The 17,374-nt window shown below is 48.5% G+C and overlaps 1 protein-coding gene across 8 annotated transcripts in view; it reads right to left on the bottom strand.

Annotated features, from left to right (window-relative positions):
• The window catches only part of LPIN2 (lipin 2), a 397,530-nt gene that overhangs the window by 208,983 nt on the left and 171,173 nt on the right, over positions 1–17,374 (bottom strand). The gene's annotated exons all lie outside the window — the stretch shown is intronic.

Raw genomic sequence — 17,374 nt, 5'->3', positions numbered from 1 at the left:
GCCTATTTTAAAAAAGCCCGGCCACTCAAGTAAGTCCTGGGGCTTTGGAAAAGGGGCAGGATCAGAAACTCCCGGCACAGCGGCCATTTGCCACTGTCTTGCGGGATCGCATGCTAGCAGGCTGCCGGCGCGCACAACCTGCGTTTGCCCTGGGGAAGGCACAAGAGGTAAGAAAGGTTGGGAGTTAGATTAGGGCTGGGGGCAGGTAGGTTAGGGGAAGGGAGGTTAGTGAAGGGGGTTGGGAGGGAATAGGGAAGCCCGTGGGCGTCGGCCCGCACAAGTTGCACTAATGTGCACCCCAACCCCCGATTTTATAACCTGCGTGCATCTGTGCGCGCATGTTATAAAATCAGGCGTCCTTCTGTGCGTGACGGGTAGCGCGCACAGGTCTTAAAATCTACCCCTAAATGCATAAACAAAAAAAGGAAACGTAAGCAAATTAAATGAGTTTAAAAAAAGCAAGTCTTATTTTAAGAATGAGGATGGACCGATTTAGGTGTACATACAATGACAGTTAAAGATAATTTTATTTATTTATTTATTTAACAATTTTATATACCGACCTTCATAGTAGATTACCATATCGGATCGGTTTACAGTTTAACAGAGGGAAAAAAACTAGAGTAACATATTCACGTAAACGAAAGATAACCAAAGCAGGAATAAGTCAAAGTTACAATCAACAGGGGGCGGGACTTGGAAGCTTGCAACAAGCTGGAAAGAAGAAAAGGCCAGTAAAGTAATTTTACCGTAGAGTACAAGTTACAAACTTAAGAACAAAAGATAAGACAACAAATGTGAAAAATACAGGTTCTGGGTCAGATTACAAGAAAAGATTAAATGTGGAACAATATAGAAATTAATACTTAGATAAATGCAAAAATATACAGATTGTAAAACATGAAAAAGTTAATATTGGAAGACGAAGAGCTCTACCTACAAACACACAACAATAAGACCGTGCTGATGGACTTAACGCTACATACCTTTGAACTCTTCTGCTTAAGAAAAAGAAGTGTCATGCTGGGTCAGACCAATGATCCATTGAGCCTAGCACTCCATCTCAGGCAATGGCCAGTCTAGCTCGCTTTACAGTATTTGCAGATGCAGGAAAGGCTATTCTATATTTCTTTCCCCCAAAAGCAGAAGGTGAAGAAAACAAAGGCTATCTAGCTGAATGAGAAATTACTACTTACCTGATAATTTCCTTTTCTTTAGGATAGTCAGATGAATCCAGAGCCAGTGGGTTATGCACCTCTACCAGCAGATGGAGACAGAGCAAAGCTGACATCACAGTATATATACTCCTGCAGTGACATCAGCCTGCCAGTATTCTCTTCAAAAGCCAACTGTGGATAGACTAGCAAAAACTTGATTAATAACAGATAACCATTTCAGAAATCAGGCTACAGGAAACACGGAGTTCAGTCAAATAATTTATTAACACTAATCTAGGGATTGGCCTAACACTTACCAGTAACCGCCGGAACACATAGCCACACAGGACCACCATAGCACAATCATTCGGCAGTCAAGAGCGGGAAGCTGAATTTATCCAACTATCCTAAAGAAAAGGAAATTATCAGGTAAGTAGTAATTTCTCATTTCTTAGCATCTAGTCAGATGAATCCAGAACCAGTGGGATGTATCCAAGCTACTCCTGAATAGGGCATGAGGCTGCCCGCAGTCCAGTCAAAACCGCACGTGCAAAGGCTGTGTCCTCTTGGGCCTGCACATCCAAATAATACCTGGAAAATGGTAAGAAAGAAAATGGTAAGGAGGTCCATGTCGCAGCTTGGCAAATGTCGACGGGAGACAACAATCTAACTTCAGCCCATGACACTGCCTGAGCCCTAGTGGAACAAGCCCTAACCTGAGTAGGCAACGGCTTCCCAGCAGCCACAGAAGCAGAACAGCGAGCTACTGTAGCCCTCAAAGCTGGTTCGCCCTGTTTACTACCACCGTGGAGGACAAACAGGCAATCTGTCTTCTGGAAAGGTTTAGAAATCTACAGATATCTTACGATATGTCTTCATCCAAGGGTCACAACAGGCGCTATTCCTCCTCATCTCTTTCCCTATCTAGAGATGGCAGGGAAATGGACTGATTCAAGTGAAAATCTGATACTACTTTAGCAAAAAGGAAGGAACAGTACACAGCTGTATCGCCCCTGAAGTCACTTAGAGGAATGGCTCCCAGCAAGACAAGGCCCACAGGTCGGAAATTCTACGCACAGAAAAAAAATCACCACAAGAAACACTGTTTTCAAGGTCAGTAACCGCAAGGAAACGTTACACATCTGTCTAAAAGTAGGGCCCACTAAGAAATCCAAAACCAGTTTAAGACTCCACACGGGCACCGGTAACCACATGGGAGGATCAAGATGTTTCACTCCTTTCAAGAAGCGGGCCACATCTGGATGAGCTTGCAAGGGTCCACCATTCACTTCATCCCTGAAACAGACAAGAACTAAGGAATTAAGGGCCAACCCTTTGTTCAATCCATCCCGCAAAAATTCCAAAATGAGAGGAATCACACCTCGATCTTCACACTAAGCCTCAAACACTCGCCAAACCAGCACACATGCTAAGGAAGTGAAGGACTTCCTTGCTCGTAGCAAGGTGGCAATCATTGCAGTAGAATATTCATCCTTCAGCAAGCAAGCCCTCTCAAGGGCCATACCATAAGCTAAAATAAAGTTAGATCTTCTTGAAGAACAGGTCCTTGCTGCAACAGATTCCTGTGTGCCGGAAACTGAAGGTGGGTGTCTACCAGGAGCCTTCACAGATCCATAAGCCATGGTCTCCTGGGCCAATATGGTGCCACTAGAAGCACCATCCCTCTGTGAACCTCGACCCTCTGAACCATTCTGCCCAACATGGGCCATGGGGGAAAGGCATACAGCAGCTTGTCCTCCGGCCATTCCTACATGAGAGCATTGATACCCAAGGACTTTGGATCCCTCTAGCGACTGAAGAATCGAGAAACCTTCGCATGCGAGAAGTCGCCAGGACTAGAGACAGAAAGCCCCAGCAATCCACTATCAGCTGAAATGCCTTGTCTGACAAAACCCATTCTCCTGGTCCAGACTCTCCCTGCTGAGAAAGCCAGGTCTCACATTGTCTTTTCCTGAAATGTGTGGTAGGCAGAGATCTCCTGAAGATGCGCTTCTGCTAATTCCATAACTTGGTCTATTCTCCTGTGACACTTGCTGGCTCTTGGTTCCTCCCTGTCGATTGATATAAGCCACTGTCATTGCATTGTCTGACAATATCCAGACCGCTCGACCCTGCAACCTACCGCTGAACTGCAAGATTGCCAATCGGACCACCAGGGCTTCCAGCTGATTGATGTTCCAGAGACTCTTCTGCATTCCAGTGTCCATGTACTGTCACAGTTCCTGACAGTGAGCTCCCCAACCCTGGAGGCTCACATCCGTTGTAAGTACTAACCAGTCCAGTGATTTTAGGGAAACTCCCATTCTTAAATGATCCACTTGTAACCACCACTGCAGTTGAGAGCAGACCTCCATCAGCAGGTGGAGCTGAATCGAGTAGTCCTGAGACTGTGGGCTAAAATGAAACAGCAGGGAGCGCTGAAGAGGACGCATATGTGCCCTCACCACCACTTCCAGGGTTGCCGCCATCAAACCCAGTACCTATAGATAGGACCACACTGTCAGGCGTACAGTATTCATCAACAGACACACATGCACCATCAACTTCTGAATACATTTCATTTAATTCATTTAATAACATTTATTAATCACACAAAAAGGCCGAAGCAATGTGCAATAAAACATGCATAAAAATAAGAATATGTACATATAACAAAAAAGCTGAAACATATATATATATATAATACAACCACTATACGATAGGGATATTACAACATCATGTGTTGACATCTTACCTACATGTAAGTTACTGATCGACAGAATCAAAGTCAAGAGATCTGCTACAGAAGGAAGGCAAAAAAGTAAATGCCTTAGACCTGCAATTACTTGAAGTTTGAAAAATCCAGATCTAATTGTTACACCAGGAGGTGGACCCTTGGCCTAGTGCAGGATTGGTAGGCTCCCTGGTCTGACCCAAAGAGCACCTGCCACCAGGAGGCAGAGCACAAGAGGAGACAGAGGCTAGCTGGAGCTTCGCTACTAGTAACCCAGGGTCCCCATGCCGCCTGGTCTTGGGTGGGCCTCGCAGGATCTCCTAGATAGAAAGTTCAGAGATGTGCCCATCATGATCAAGGATGCACAGTCGATATTCAGGCCAGATGTCCGGGGTGCCTGAGAAGGCCAGAAGAGAGTCTCTGAATGTATAGCAAGGATCAAGGCCAGATTCAAGGAAGCGTGGTCAGCCAATGCGAGGGTCAGAGCCAGTAATCAGTCCGTGGATAGTCAGACAAAGCAAGGGTCAAATACCAGTAGTCAGTCCGTGGGTAGTCAGCCAAAGCAGAGGTCTGGTTCCAGGAGGCAGTCAGACGTGGTCGAGTTCAGGCAGAGGTTAGTTCCAGGCAGCGTGCAGACGTAGTTGTAGAAGCAAGCAGAAGGTCAGGAGCAGGCAGCGGTCAATCGTAGTCAGGAGCAGGCAGCGGTCAATCGTAGTCAGGAACAAGCCAATGTCCGTACCGAGAAGACAGTCCGAGAGGTAATTCCTGGGGATACGAGGAGACAGGAGAATGCTGAAACAAGACTGGAACAAGACTGGAACGCAAGACCCGATTGCCAAGGAAGTGAGGGTAGGAGCTTCCTGTTATAGTGTGAGCTACGGAGCTGGGATTTGCCCCTGGCCCTTTAAGGTGCCGGGCAGTCCGCGCGTGCACACCTAGGGGCGGGGCAGATGCCAAGGAGGATGCCAAGCCCCGCCGTGAGGCCTGGCTGGAGGACAAAGGCCCGGCGATCGCCACCACGGGACGCAGAGGCCTAGCTGTGCTTGCCACCGCTGAAGGAGAGGACGACCCAGGACCCTTGGAGGAGCTGGAGAGGTGAGCAGATTTAATCTGGGGTTTAAAAGTGATGAGAGAATCAAAACTCACACACTTTTAATCAAATCAGAAATACTGAATGAACAGTTTCCCAAAAGAATCGATGGATGAGCTTTTTGGGTATGACAATGTTGAATTAATACAAATTCTGTTTTAGCCATGTTCAGAGATAATTTATTATGATGTAACCAAGATTGGATGGAGGACAAACAGATATATGAGCTCCATCCTATCATTCCAAGTGTGACGCAGTTGAATAAAAAGCTGTATATCGTCTACATAGATTTTATATCCATCACAGGTAGTTGCAAGCAATTTTGCAATGGGAGCCAAGTAAATATTAAATAGGACTGCTGATATGGGAGTTCCGCAAGGTTCTACTCTATCTATAGAGAGTGTTTGTGACACTCCATTATTACATTTTACCGGTAATGACTGATTCCTAATAAAGGAGGTGAACCATTCTAGAACTTTTCCAGCAATGCCACATTCTTGAAGACGAAATAAATATAAGCTTCCGGCAGGAAAACCCTGCCCTCTTCATGTCGCATCGAACACAGAGATACTCTAGTGACTGAGATGGCTGAAAACTGCTCTTGGCTAGATTCACCACCCAACCGAGCTCCTGCAGCAGGGAGATCACCTTGCGGGCACCAGGCGGCTCTCTTCCAGAGACTTGGCCCAGAACAGCCATTCGTCCAAATACAGGTGTACCAGAATCCCATCCTTTGTCAACTATGTCGCTACCACGATAACTTTGGAAAAAGTTCTTGGTGCAGTAGCCAGGCCAAAAAGCACCCAAAACTGATAATGGCATCCCAACACCATGGATCGCAGAAAAGGGTGTTCTAGTCGGATGGGAATATACAGGTACGCCTCAGAGAGGTTCAAAGAGGACATAAGTTCCCCAGACTGCACGGCCATTATCACTGAGTGCAATGTTTCCATGCAAAAATGAGTTGCCTGCAAATGACGGCTGACCCCTTTGAGGTCCAGGATAGGACAAAAGGAGCCCTCCTCCTTGGGCACAATGAAATAACTGGAATATCAACCCGTATTTTCTTGAGATGTGGGCACTGGAATCACTGCCCTCAGACTGAGGGGCCTTGACATCGTACACTCCACTGCCTGCTTCTTCTGCGGGGAGTGGCAGGGAGACATCCTGAACGCATCCAGAGGAACACTGTGAAACTAGTGCATTTCCTTCTCGTATCACCTCAAGGACCCACTGATCCAATGGGATTACGACCCACCTCTGATTAAAGAGAAAGAGGCATACACACCCCCCACCCATCTCCTGTTCTCACGGGTAGGTCGACAAACCTTCATTGGGAGGCTTGGGAGGTTCCACTACCCGAGCCTGTGCCCTGTCTGGGTTGTCCGAGATGAAAAGACTGAGACCTACTGAAAGGTCAAGTCCTCTGTAGGGTCAAAAACGCTTGGATCTCATGGCATGACCTCTTATGCCAAAACAGCACGGCATCTGCTTCTTATCCTCCTCATCCTCCTCAACAGAGGAACCAGGGATTCACCCCACTTACTAGCTAGTTTCTCCAACTCGCTCCCAAACAAGAGCAAACTTTGAAGGGCAATTTCATAAGGTTAGCCTTGGAGGTCACATCTGCCAACCAATTTCTCAGCGATAATAGATGCCTGGCTGCTATTACTGAAGCCACCCCTCAGGCTGAGATGGGGACCAAATTGCAGCCAAAAAGGCGGGTGCTGGCTCCATAACTACCTTGGAATTCACTCCAGATTCAATGACTTCCTGAGAGAGAAGTAAACAAGAGCACACCACCAGGGAACAACAAGAAGCTATCTTCAAGGTCACTGCCACTGCTTCAAATGCTTGCTTAAGGTTGGCTTCAATCCTTCTATTGAGCACATCCATCAAGGCCGCTCCTCCCTCCATGGGGATAGTCGTCCACTTGGAGACAGCACAGACAAGCCCATCCACTTCTGGAAAATGCAAACGCTCTTTCACCACTGGAACCAGGGGATACAGGCCTTCCAAAACCTGACCCACTTTGAAATTAGCCTTCAAAACGCCCCACTCAAGACAATCAATTCTTGAATGGCCTCCATAACAGAGAAATAACAAGGCTTTACGCAAAGAAACCAAAATGGTATTTTTCTTTGGCTCAGACATGGAATCTGTCCCAAGTACTCCCAGCATCTTTAATGTCTGGTAAATCAGAGCCAGCAGCTCATCTCTATGAAAGAACCGCAACATAGTCCTATATGCTTCCAGTCCCGGAGGAATTTCCCCATCCTCCAGAGAGTCAGGATCAGTTTTCATCATCTGTGCCATTCTGAATCCTATTGGGAGGACTTGCCACTGATCTAGGTGTACTTCGGCGCTTAACAGTAGTACTGGGCGAGTGAGTACACATGCGACTCTGACCTGACAAGATTAGACGAAGTTGAGGATTGCGCCTGAAGAAAGGATTGTAATCCTTAAAAAAATTCTACCCAAGAAAAGGCAGAGGGATCCATGCCAAATCCAGAAGGCACCTGTGCTGTGCCCACTGAGCTACTTTCCCCTGCTGATGAACTAGATAAGTCTTTACCCAGGCCTTCATAAGGCTGGGAAGAACCCAGGCTTAGTAAAATCAGAGGAAGATAATTCTCCCTGAGCCTCTAAGCAGTGCTGGCACAAGTCAGAGGGCACACCAGGCTGAGATGCCCGAATATGACAGGCAGCACAGAAGGAAAGGTGCTTAGGTTTCTTAGCCACAGGGGCCATCTGTCTGTTAGTATGCTTAACAGGCGACTGAAAGTGTGCATCCAGCTGAATTCACACTGTAAAATGTGTGTCCAAAATTTAGGCGACCAAAATTTGGGGTCCCAAGGCTAGGTGTCACAAAACTAGGCTCACAACCAATGCACCCCAATTTATGCATACAGGCAAGCATGCACTTAACATGGAAGCCATTTCACCTGGATGCCCAAGCAGGAGACCGACCAAGCATCCAAAAATTGGGCGCACAACTTGGACGCACAGCCAGGCGCACTTGCACGCACCGACAGTCCTGAAAAAGGCAGCCTAAAGCGCAGAAAAAGTTGTGTGAAAACACTGCTGCGGCCTACCACACGGTGCACAGAGAAAACCCTAACAGCAGGGCCTAGCCCACATGGGCTGCTCAACCTGCAGGCTGCCTACGTCCCTTAAACTCCCTCGGGAGCAGGAACCAACGGTGGAATGGCACGCCAAGCACAGAGACCGGAGGAAGGGGGAAACCTTACAAACAACCCTTCTACTCTATTTTTTTTTTTTTTTTTAAACCTTATCTGAACTCAGCCTTACCCGGCTGAGTAAGGAGACTGTCTCCAGCTGCAGGGAGAGAGGACATATACCTTTACTGCTGCACTTGGCTTCCTGCACCTGCTGCCTTTCAACTGTTTTAACAGCTAAGACCACGCCGGCTGAGAAAATCAGCTAACAAACCAAGGTACTCATCTGAGGGACCACGGAAATCACCTCAGAAAGTCTCAACTGGAGGAGGGACCATTTGGTATCACCGCAGAAGAGTGGGGCAAATGTTGGGATTACTACCTGATAACCCCCTTTTCCTTAGTGTAGACAGATGGACTCAGTACAAATGGGATAGTATCCGCATGCTAGCAGTTGGAGACGGATCTGACGTCAGCACGGGGTATATAGCCCCACAGGAAGCGTAGCTATTCAGAAATCTTCCTTGCAAAAGCTGTTAGAGATGTGTGTACTGACGCTCAGTGAAAAAGTGAAAACAGGAGTCCCCTGACCGATTGATAGGAGCTGGAGACCGCCAGCAGTCCTAACCAGAATGCATTGACACCTGGTATAGCGTACTCTCGAATAGCCAGAGATGACTTGGCTTACCTTGCATCGGGGAAACCCATATGTACGCAGGCAGCAGGGCGGGATGCTGAGTCCATCTGTCTACACTAAGGAAAAGGGGATTATCAGGTAGTAATCCCAACATTTCCTGGCGTGTAGCCAGATGGACTCAGTACAAATGGGATGTACCAAAGCTTTACTTCCCACCTGGGCGGGAGGCTGCCTGAGGCCCATGTAACACCGCCCTGGCAAATGCTGAGTCCTCCCTGGCCTGGACATCCAAACGGTAGAATCTGGAAAAGGTATGGAGGGAGGACCAAGTCGCTGCTTTACATATTTCTGCAGGTGATAGCATCCTGGATTCCGCCCAGGATGCCGCTTGAGCTCTGGTAGAATGAGCCTTGACTTGTAGAGGCGGAGACTTTCCAGCCTCCACGTAAGCTGCTCTGATAACGTCTTTAATCCAGCGGGCGATGGTGGGCCGAGAGGCCGCTCCACCTTGCTTCTTCCCGCTGTGCAGGACGAACAGATGGTCCGTCTTTCGTAGGTCTTGTGTAAGTTCCAAATATCTGGGCAGCAATCTGCCAATGTCGAGATGGCGCAATAAACGCCCTTCTTCAGATTTCTTCAGCCCCGCTGTGGTAGGCAGGGATATAGTCTGATTAAGATGAAACTGTGAAACTACCTTAGGTAGAAAGGAGGGAACTGTACGAAGATGGATAGCCTCTGGAGTGATTCTGAGAAAGGGATCACGGCAGGACAGTGCCTGTAACTCTGAGATGCGGCGTGCCGAACACACCGCCAGCAAGAATACCATCTTCAAGGTTAGAGAACGGAGAGACAGGCCCCAAAGGGGTTTGAAGGTGGACCCCGCGAGGAAATCCAAAACAAGGTTGAGGTTCCACAAAGGCACAGGCCACTTCAGTGGCTGACGAATATGCTTGACTCCTTGCAGGAAGCGAGAAACATCGGGGTGCTTGGCGATGGTCTTGCCATCCCTCCTGGGACCATAGCAAGACAGCGCAGCCACCTGAACTTTGATGGAGCTGAGGGACAGACCCTTCTGAAGGCCATCCTGCAGGAAATCCAACACAATAGGGATTGTGGTGGCATGTGGATTGGTGCCGTGAGTGTCGCACCATGCTTCAAATACTCTCCAGATCCGGATGTATGTGAGGGATGTGGAAAACTTGCGAGCTCGGAGAAGGGTATTAATCACGGGCTCCGAGTAACCCCTCTTCTTCAATCGAGCCCTCTCAAGGGCCATACCATAAGAGAGAATTGAGCTGGATCCTCGTGAAGAATGGGACCTTGATGTAGAAGGTCCCGGAGAGGAGGCAGGGGAAGAGGCTCCCCCGCCAGCAGTCTTCTCATGTCCGAATACCAGGGTCTTCTTGGCCAGTCTGGCGCCACTAGAAGAACTAGCCCCCGGAGTCTCTGAATCTTGCGGATGACAGCGCCTAGCAGAGGCCACGGAGGAAAGGCGTACAGTAGAGTCCCTGGAGGCCATGGCTGAACCAGGGCATCGATTCCGTGTGAGAAGGGGGTCGCACTTGCGGCTGAAGTATCTGAGTACTTGAGCGTTGGACTTGTCCGCCAGCAAATCCATGTCCGGAATCCCCCAATGATCCACAATCATCTGGAAGGCTGTGGGTGAGAGCTGCCACTCTCCCGGATTTAGGCTTTCTCTGCTGAGGAAGTCTGCTGTGGTATTGTCCTTCCCGGCAATGTGGACGGCGGAGATGTCCTGAAGATTCACCTCTGCCCAAGTCATCAGAGGGGCGATCTCCAGAGATACCTGTCGACTTCTGGTTCCGCCCTGACGGTTGATGTATGCCACCGTGGTGGCGTTGTCGGACATCACTCTGACTGCAGTGTTCTTCAGTCTGTGAGCAAATCGAAGGCATGCCAATCGGACTGCCCGGGCCTCTAGCCGATTGATGTTCCACGCTGACTCTTCCCTGTTCCACCGCCCTTGTGCGGTGAGTTCTTCGCAGTGGCTCCCCAGCCGCTCAGGCTGGCATCTGTGGTGAGCAAGATCCACGTGGGTGAGGACATCTTCGACCCCTTGCTCATGTGGTTGGACTGCAACCACCACCTCAACTGGGTCCGCACTCTGGTTGGCAGAAGTAGGTGCGTGGAATAGTTCCGTAGACGGGGGCTCCAGCGAGAGAGCAGGGCGTGTTGTAGAGGTCTCATATGGGCCCTCGCCCAAGGTACCACTTCCAGGGTGGATGCCATGAGACCAAGAACCTGCAGATAATCCCAGGCTATGGGCCGACTGGCTCCCATCAAATACTGGATACGCTGCTGCAGTTTCAACTTTCTCTTGGTTGTGAGACTGACTGTGTCTGCCTGGGTGTCGAACTGTACTCCCAGGTATTCCAGTGACTGGGAAGCCTGTAGGCAGCTCTTGCTGAGGTTGATTACCCAGCCCAAGCTTTCCAGAAGGGCGATCACTCTGTCGGTTGTCCGAAGGCTCTCTTCTCGGGATTTCGCCCTGATCAGCCAGTCGTCTAGGTAGGGATGGACCAGAATTCCTTCCCGCCTGAGTGCCGCCGCTACCACTACTACCACCTTGGTGAATGTCCGTGGTGACGTTGCCAACCCGAAGGGCAGAGCCCGAAACTGGAAGTGGCGGCCTAGAACCTTGAAGCGTAGGTAGCGCTGATGATCCGGATGGATTGGGATATGCAGGTATGCTTCTGACAGGTCTAATGCCGTGAGGAATTCTCCTGGCTGTACTGCGGCCTTGACGGAACGTAGAGTTTCCATGCGAAACCTCGGTACCCGTAAGTATTGATTGACTGACCTGAGGTCCAGGACAGGCCGAAAGGTACCCCCTTTCTTGGGGACCATGAAATAAATGGAATAATGTCCAGAATTCACTTCCCAGGCAGGTACTGGGATGATGGCTTTCAAGGACAGGAGCCTCGCCAGGGTAGCTTCCAATGCTGCCTTCTTGTGTATGGGACATGAAGATTCCACAAACTTGTCCGGAGGGAGATGATGAAAGTCCAGATAATATCCCTCCCGGATAACGGCGAGGACCCACCGGTCCGACGTAATCTCGACCCATCTGGGGTAGAAGAGGGTTAACCTGCTCCCTATGGCTCCGTCCCCCAGATGAATCTGCGGATTCTCATTGGGAGGCGCGGCCGGGACCCGAGCCCGGGCCCGCTCCCCTCTTGCGCTGCTTGGTCCGAAAGGACTGATTCCTGGCCTGAGAACATGGTGCCTGATATCGACCCCTGTAAGGAACAAAGCGCTGTGAACTCCTGCCCCTGGAAGGCCTTGGAAAGGAGCGCTGGCCCCTTCTGAACCAATCTTCTGGCAGTCTAGGCACTGGAGAGGCGCCCCAAGTACTGGCCAGTGTATCCAGGTCACTGCCAAAGAGCAAGGAGCCCTGAAAGGGCAATCTGGTGAGGCGCGTCTTTGAAGGCGCATCAGCCGACCACTTCTGGATCCAGACTTGCCTCCTGGCGGCTACGGAGGATGAAATTCCCTTAGCTGTTGTCCGGACCAAATCTGATGCCGCATCCGTAAGAAATGAAAGAGCGGACTCCATGTCCGGCGCCGGAGCATTGTTTCGGACTTGTGACAAACAAGCACGTGTCACCACTGTGCAGCAGGACGCAATCCGCAATGATAAAGCCGCTACCTCAAAATTCTGTTTTAGAATGGCGTCCATCCGCCGGTCATGAGGTTCCTTGAGGGCCGTCCCCCCTTCCACAGGAATGGTAGTGTGTTTGACCACAGCGCTAATCAAGGCGTCCACCTGAGGGCACGCCAGCAGGTCCTGAAGAGCTGGTGCCAATGGATACATGCCCCTCAGGGCCCGGCCCCCTTTGAAGGAAGTCGCCGGAGCGGCCCATTCCAAATCGATCAGGCACTGAGACACGAGGTCGGAGAGATCCTCCTTAGGGAAGAACCGCCTCATGGTTCTATATGGCGCAATCCCAGGGGGGAGGTCCCCCTCGTCCAGGAGCTCAGACTCGTCCGGTGAAACCTCCTGGTCTGATTGATCTGGACTATCCAGCAGCGGGAGGTCCTGCTCCCGATAAGCGTGTGAGGGACCAGGAACAGGATCCGCGGGAGCTGCCACCATTGCAGCAGCCGCCGCAGGCGCAGCCACCGCAGGGACCATGGGAACCGCAGAAGCCGTAGGGCCTGGAAGGGAAGCTGTTTGCATCTGTACGAAGGCATGAATCCCCTTAAAGAGATCCACCCAGGAAATGGAAGCCGCCTCGAATCGCCGGGGTACCAGTTCCCCCGGGATTCCTGAATGGTCGAGACTGCCCCCTAAATCCGGGGTAGCACCTGGGGAACTGTCAATAAATCGTGGCCGAGACCGGTCCTGGCCAGAGGGGCGCACGGTCTCCTCACATTGGGCACATAGGGAGTCTGGCTCATCAGTGCGCGTGGCCCGAAGCTGGCATGCAGAGCAGAGGCCAAGGGCTGTAATGCCTGAAGCAGGCGGCGCCGCCGCTGAAGACGCTGCTGCGTTCTGATCCATCGGAAATTATGCGCTGAACGCTGAATACAACCGGCGCACAATAAGAAGAATATGCGGCAGCAATAGGCGCTTGCTACAATAGGTGCACAATAAGAAGAATATGTGGCAGCAATAGGCGCTTAATACAATAGGCGCACAATAATAAGAATATGCGGCAGCAATAGGCGCTTGCTACAATAGGCGCAGAATAATAATAATAATAATATGTGGGAGCAATAGGCGCTCAATACCATAGGCGCACAATAATAAGAATATGCGGCAGCAATAGGCGCTTAATACAATAGGCGCACAATAATAAGAATATGCGGCAGCAATAGGCGCTTGCTACAATAGGCGCCTCAATACAATAGGCGCTCAAAAAGAAGAAGCAGCAGGAAGATGTGCACTATGCACTCAGCAATATGCAGTTAGCAATACACGCTCAATACCATTCAATAGGCTCTCAGCAATAAACGGTTAGCAATACACGCTCAATGGCCTGCAATAGGCTTTCAGCAATAAGCAGTTAGCAATATTTATTTATTTATTTATTTATTTGAATTTCTTATATACCGGCATTCGCAATGGGAGTCGCATCATGCCTATATATACGCTCAATGGCATTCAATAGGCTTTCAGCAATAAGCGGTTAGCAATATACGCTCAATTGGTATTCAATAGGCTTTCAGCAATAAGCGGTCAGCAATATACGCTCAAATGGCATTCAATAGGCTTTCAGCAATAAGCGGTTAGCAATACACGCTCAATGGCATTCAATAGGCTTTCAGCAATAAGCGGTTAGCAATATACACTCAATTGGCATGCAATATGCTTTCAGCAATAAGCTGTTAGCAATATACGCTTAGTTGGCATTCAATAGGCTTTCAGCAATAAGCGGTTAGCCATATACGCTTAATTGGTATTCAAGAGGCACTCAGCCCTCTGCGGCTAGCAATACACGCTCAGTGGCAATCAATAGGCACTCAGGAATTCACAGAAACCAAGCCATATACTCACAAGGAGGAAGAAAGCCGCGCCTATTATGGGCGCGGAGTACCTGAACAAGGGCCAAAAATGGTGTCCTCCACGGCTTGCCACGCCGCCGATCCTCTGCGCTTCGGAGACCCGGAGGAAGAGATGAACTCCTTACCCGCTTCGGCGCTTCCCGGCTGGAACTCTGGCGGTCTCCGGCTGCGGGGGAGGGGACCACCTCACCGCCGCAATTGAGGATATGCACCCGCTACCTCGTCCATGCCGGGACAGAGGGCCTCGTATGCCTCCCCGAACCTCACCCGGGGGCTGTGTCACTGCCGTGCTTCGGCAGGACCAAGGACTTCCACCGCCGGGGGAGCACAGCAATCACCCCGGGAGCTCAACTGCGGGAGGAACCTTCGGGTATCTACCGCAGGAGCGTGGGACTCTAAAGTTGAATAGACAGGAAAACAAAGTAGAATCTAGAATGAGAAGAAAAGAGAAAAATTAAAGTAGTTTTGGAAAGCACGCTCAACTAGCGTGCAGGCACTCCAAACTGCTTTGGAGACGGAAATTACTGAATAGCTACGCCTCCTGTGGGGCTATATACCCCGTGCTGACGTCAGATCCATCTGCAACTGCTAGCACGCGGATACTATCCCATTTGTACTGAATCCATCTGGCTACACGCCAGGAAATTAAGTATTCTTTTATTTCTCCTTCTTAAAGTTGAAGCAATCCCCAGTAGGGAGATGCACATTCACCATCTGCTGGAGACAAAGAATACTGGCAGGCTGATGTCACTGCAGGAATATATATACTGTGATGTCAGTTTTGTCCGTCTCCACCTACTGGTAGAAGTGCATAACCCACTGGTTCTGGATTCATCTGACTAGAAGCTAAGAAACGCATGATACGAAAGAGTAAGCAAGAGTATAGAAGAGCCAACTTGTTTCTCTGGTAGATTTTAAATTGTTTTGCCTGCTGTACATAACAATAAATCTTCACAAATATAAATGTGACCGATTTCTCTGTTTATAAAACAGACAAATGATTGAGAAAGATTTAATAATGAAAAGAAATAAACCACAGAACCAGTATAGTTTGGAAGAAAATTGCATTTTATGCGGTTCACAACAGGCAGCACTGCTTAATTTCAGCTATGAAGTTTGACAGATGGAGCAGAGAGGGACCCTCAATGGATATACATGAAATCTATCTGCATGCAGTGGGTCCATTGTATGCAAATAGATTCCATACATATTCATTACAGAAATCCTGAAAACCCAACAAGGTCGCGGCCTTCGAGGACCAAGTTTGGGGATTTCTGGCCTAGAATCTGGCAATTAAGATTTGATGCTAAAATATGCAGTGCCATGCACTTGGGCAACAAAAACCCAAGGGAGAAGTACAGTATAGGTGGTGAAGGAGTTCTGTGCATAAATAAAAGAGCAAGATGAGGGAGTGACCATATCTGATGATCTCTAGATGGTCAAACAGGTAGATAAGAGAGCAAAAGTCAGAAGGATGTTTAGATGCATAGGGAGAATAGCAGCTAGCAGGAAAAGGGAGGTGATATTGCCTATGTGTAGGTCATCTGAAGTTCTCTGTACAATTCTGGAGACTCCGCCTTCAAAATGATATAAACCAAATAGAGTTGGTCCAGAAGGCAGCCTCTAAAATGGTCAACAGTCTTCATCACAAAGTTTATGGGGACAAACAAAGATCTAAACATGTATACCCTAGAAGAAAGGAGGGCTAAGGGGAAATATGATAGTGACATTTAAATGTCTTCAAAGAATAAATGCACAGGAGGCAAACCTCTTTCAACAGACAGGAGGCTTTGGATAAGGGTGAAAAGTGATAAACTCAGGACTAATCAAAGGAAATATTTCTTTACAGAAAAAGAATGATGGATGCATGGAACAGCTTCCTTGTATTGCTGGTAGAGGCAAGAAAAAGAATCAGAATTCAAGAAAAAATGAGAGAAGAACAGAGGAAGGGACTATAAAGCCAAGTAGGAGATGTGGCTGGCCAGACTGGATAGGCTGCATGGTCTTTATGTGCCATCATGTTCTATGTTTCAATGTTTTAGTAAAGTGTAGGAATGGACAATGGATGGGAAGAGGACATGAACAATTAGTTATGGGCTAGGAACCAGAAGTCTTGGACTTAAGCTCTGTTTCTGTCACTTACTGTGGCCTTTGGCAAGTTATTTCCTGTTTCAGGTACTCACATACAGGTCAATTTTAAAAGTGTTGCTTGCAGAAAAAATGCCTACATACGCTCGTATGTGGGCCACGTGTGAGCACACAGATTTTAAAAAGTCACAAAATATGTGTGCATGTACCCATGAGCGTGTGATGAATAAGGGGGTGAGAAAGGGGCAGTGTATGGGCATTCTGAGGTGGGGCCAAGACTTATGCATGTACCTCCATATTTTAAAACTGAAAAACATAACATGTGTTCGCTAGATATCTGTGTAAATTTACTGCTGCTCCTGATGAGGAGCAAGTCTGTCAAACTCGAGGTTAGGGCTCAAAGAACAGGGTGAGGGGTCCGGGTCAACTAGGCAGCATGCAGGATGAAGAACCAGAGGGGTCTGAAAAGCCTCAATATTAACGGGACAAACTGGTGGACTAATTGGAAAACTGGGAATGTGCCTCCTGAATGTTTTAAAACCAGTTGTCATGCACGTGTGAAAGCCAACAAAGTCCTATGGAAGACACGCATGCTACCCGTGCTTGAGTAACTTCTTAAAATTAGGACCATACCTTATGCACAGTCGGTGGTTTTTTTTTTTTTTTTTACAACATATATGCGTGATTTCTACAAAATCTTGAAAGGGCTTGAACAAGTTAATGTAAATCTGTTATTTACTCTCTCAGATAATAGAAAGACCAGGGGCACTCCATGAAGTTAGCAAGTAACCCATTTAAAATAAATCGAAGAGAATTCTCTCTCACTCAGTGCATAGTTAAGCTCTGGAATTCACTGCCAGAGGATGTGGTTTCAGTAGTTAGTGTAACTGGGTTTAAAAAAGGTTTGGATAAGTTCCTAGAGGTTAAATCCATAAACTGTTATTACGGTAATTAATAAGC

The sequence above is a fragment of the Rhinatrema bivittatum genome, chromosome 2 (assembly GCF_901001135.1).
Source record: "Rhinatrema bivittatum chromosome 2, aRhiBiv1.1, whole genome shotgun sequence".
Lineage (NCBI taxonomy): Eukaryota > Metazoa > Chordata > Amphibia > Gymnophiona > Rhinatrematidae > Rhinatrema > Rhinatrema bivittatum.
Note: the sequence above shows the minus strand (reverse complement) of the source record. Positions and strands in the feature narration are given on the sequence as shown.